This window comes from Daktulosphaira vitifoliae, unplaced genomic scaffold (assembly GCF_025091365.1).
Source record: "Daktulosphaira vitifoliae isolate Bord-2020 unplaced genomic scaffold, ASM2509136v1 Scaffold_4, whole genome shotgun sequence".
Taxonomy (NCBI): domain Eukaryota; kingdom Metazoa; phylum Arthropoda; class Insecta; order Hemiptera; family Phylloxeridae; genus Daktulosphaira; species Daktulosphaira vitifoliae.
The window spans coordinates 38,270,907-38,275,409 of NW_026099575.1; positions in this window are offsets into that span (position 1 = coordinate 38,270,907).

The window sequence follows — 4,503 nt, forward strand, 5'->3', positions numbered from 1 at the left end:
CATTTAAAGTTTCAAATTTTTGAGTTAATATATAGGTATAATACACAAGGGATTACAAATACAGGTAGCTAATTGGTTTTTTATGATATTGCTATCACAGTCACGGATTGTTTATTATCAATTATGACTATCAATAGATATACTTTTTGTATTGTCAGTTAGTGTATTTATAAACTCACAACAATGTACCTTACTACCATTGATAATAACAATGCTTTGTACCTGCTAATATCGATGTCATAAAAAATCAATTAGCTACCTGTATTTGTAATCCCTTGTGTATTATACCTATACAAAGTGTTCAGTAAGTCACGAAACTGGTTTCTATTGTTCTCATTGTTACAAACAATGAGAACAATAGAAACCCGTTTCCTGACTTACTGAACACTCTGTATATTAACTCAAAAATTTGAAACTTTAAATGATTATATCTAATAAACGAACTAAGTTATATTAAAAATTCAAATGCCATTTACTATTATATTAAAAACTCAAACATTTTATTAAATTAAAAATATGTGTTGCCATTTAAAAAAACAAAGTTGACCCCCATACAAGGTATAAGGGATGAACTCAAAAAGTATTACATAGTTAATAATTCAAGAATAATGTGTAACTAAAGATAATAAAAAAAAAAATGTTTAAATTATTATTATTCTATAAGTAATTGAGTGGGTTATGATAAAAAAATCACCCTGTATAGTTCTCCAACGTAATTTTCTCTTTGAATAAAGTAAAGAAAAATTTAGTTTAAACATTAAAGATTATAAACACACATTATATTCTAAATAATAATTATATTTTGTAATATAATGAGTTGCTTTTATTTTAATATTAATAAAAAAATGTGTTAACTTGTTTAGTTTTGAAAATGTTAACAATTATTAAATAGTTTAAAATGTTACCATAGATATTTCAATTTTAATTATGCTTGTTATTGCTAAATTGATCTCTTTAATATTGAATAAAGAACACTATAGGTTAATAAACAATAGACTACAGCTTTTGATCCAATTATTATATCATTGAATTTTTTTGTTTTTTAATAATTAATGCCTTCTCGGATTACGTTTAAAACAACATTTTTACTATTTATCCCTATACACGTAATCCAATAGGGCGCACAGGTTGTTAAACAAACAAAAATTATAATTTTTCGACAACAACAACCGATTGTGGTGAGGTGAAATGTACAAGTATGATTAATTATCGTAAATAAATGTTATATATTAGGCACACTTATTTTGAGCTGCCGTTTACGGCTATTCTAACCACTATATACATAAAAAAATAAATTTGAGTCGTAGAAAGACGACGAAGTCTTCCGTGAAGAAAAAAAACGAAAGGCGCACAAAAACTTAAGCGTAGAAGAAAATTGCACAACAAAAAAGTATCGGACCAACCAGTCGTGGCTCAAGTCGGATAAACAACAGACCGCAATATCAGTAGTCCATATTCGGCGGCGGCCTTATCTCGGTGTCAAGGGCGGGAAGACAACCGATGACAACCGATTGTCATATTAATAGCTGGACGGCTGATATCGAGTGAGTCACGGGTGACCGCCAGTCTAGAGCAAAAGGCGGTGCCGTGGCACTCTCAAAGAAATGAATAATTTAAAAATGTTTATTTGTTTGTTTAAATTTTCGAAGTAGGCATTTCTTTGTATTATTTTACAAAATGTATTTTTGACGTTGTACAAATCTGTGAAAATTATTTTTCAAAGAAAAGTAACACAAAATATTCAATAGGTCACAAGTTATTAATGATGTCAAAACCTTGTGGGACACTCTGCATGTACTCCGCAGGAATTTTATACTCACTCAATGTAATTTAATGCTTACAACTAGATAATTAATTGTCCTAAAATTATTATCGACCCATCAAGATTTTTTGTAAGAAAATTTATGAAAAATATCTTATTTTAAAATTTGAATAAATATGTATATATTTGTTTCTTTATTATTAGTTTTATTATAAATAATAAAACATATACTAAAACACCTAATCTAAGAGATAATAGTTATTTAATAAAAAAATGTTAAGGAAATTATAAATATATCAAAAGTAATAAATTATGCCAGTTAGATGTGTGACATTCTATTTATTTTTATATTGCCTAGTCTTAAGTAAACTTAAGATACACTTTGGCGAATTCATACTAACGGGGTTGTTGCGGCAAGTTATGTGATTATGTTCAATTTGCGGCCCGAATGGAACCGGTTACATATATTAAGTGGGGATGCCGTTCGCTGTCCGGTAAGTCGTCGCCTTATCTAGTTAGTCAACCATTGCATGGTCTAGTGATTAGACCCATCGGCGCCGCCACGAGTTTTTTCCGCGACTTGCGGTATTGTAATGTAAAAGTGAATTCCGTGGATTTACCGGGCGCGTGATCATTATAGTTTATTCGTGTTTTGTCTCATTCAAGCGATTGAAGTTGGTTAAATATAACAGTATAATCCAATCCTTGATATCAGCCCAGATCAGATTATTGTATTCTATAGCGCTTAAAATTTATATTTGTACTTATTTTTATTGCACTGTATTGTTTATTTGTCATTATGAATGTAAGTGGGGACGCCCACCCATAAAGTTTATTATTAATTAAACCAACATTATTATTATAGACAAATTCCTTTCGAGTTTCTTATTTAATAATTTATTAATTCAAAGGATTTTCTAAACATATTTGTTGTTTTTTCAAACCCTTGATTTTTACGAATAAAAACTTAATAGACATTTAAAATTAAATTATGTTTGAGGTGTCATAGAATAAAGTTGCTCATTAATTGTTTTATTAAGAGGAAATAAAGCATTTTCCTACTAAAAAATGTTTTTAATTTATATTGTGTTAAAGATGTTGCACCAACTCACGTGAGATAAGTTAAAAAGAGAAAAGAAAGAAATACAACTAAATCGGTATATACAGAGTGGCCCACCACTCACTGACAACTTAAATAACTTTTGATCCAGTTAATATTTTTAGTTGATTTTTTTTTTAAANTGATCTAGTTAATATTTTTAGCTGATTTTTTTTTAAATAATAGTTATACGTTAGGTTTATAGCTATATCTCAATAATTAATTTTTTTTAATTTTATTAAAAATATTAATTATTTTTAAATTTTAAATAAAATGTAAAAAAAAAATCTAAGAAAGCTATTTTGTTGTAGAGTAGAATTTAAGAAAAATTTTAGTAAAAAAATATCTTATTAATATTCAGTAGTAAATATTCTGTAGCATTTTCAAGTTTGTGAAAATTTGAATTTTCATATATTATTTTACGATATTAAACATTGAAATACGTATTGAGAAAAGGACAGAAGAAAACACATCTTTTCATGATTACTATAATTTGGAGGTGTGTAACTTTTTTCATGAAAATTACTTATACTTTTGAATGAGAGTGATAAGTAATAATTATCTTATTAAATTTCTTATCATGGTATTAATGCCAAGTTTGTAAGTTTTAATAGTTGCTTGTAATAGTTTTTTGCTTACATTTAATTTTACTGCGCTGTTATCTTCTGTCAGACTACACATAAAACTTTTATTTGATTTCAAATATGTATACATATCATTATCGTTAAAAGTATGAAGAACTAGTCTTAAGGTTTAAAATATGCTCAACTGATGAGCCGTTCCGAATCTCAAAATACAGAGCTTTGTTACATTTATATAATTTATACTGTAATCTTTGAAATTTCACTTAAAAGTATCTTATTTTTGAGTTATTTTTATATTAAATGTAATTTATAGTAATTTGACCAATGTATGATTCATTAATCAAGTATAACTGATTGGAAATTCAACGAAATAATTAATTGACTAGTAATAAGTTTTTCTTTCAATCATTATTCCTTTATATTATTCAAAGATCAATAAGATTTAAATTTTGGTTTGAAATGATTTCAACATCCATTTATCATCCATAAATGATGAAATGTTATATGATGAATAATAGAAAACATATAAATATTCAAAATACACTTTGTTGTTGATGCACGATTTTTAATGCGTTTAATTGCTAAATTTTGAAAAAGAGAATATTGGCTTTATTGGCAAAAGCAATGTAGACGAGTTGATTAGCTCTATATACAATTTTATGCGTCAGCAAAAATTGTTTATGACAACATTATTACAAATTTATAGTTCTAAATACTTGACTAGTACTGTTCTCATTACGTCAGAAATGGGACTTTGAATATAAATTCATATTTTATTCAGTATTAAAGCTATTACATAAGCGAAAAAATATACTTAGATTATGTCATTAAAATTATTTTCTAAATAATTTGAAAATTGTTTGCTAAATATATTGATATATTTCTATTTTCTAACAATGTTATATAATTTCTAATTTTCTATCTTCAGAATTTATTATTCATAGAAATGTATTATTACTTATTAAGTTTTTCATTACATTTATTTTATACAGGGTGATTTTTTTATCATAACCCACTCAATTACTTGCAGAATAATAATAATTTAAACATTTTTTTTT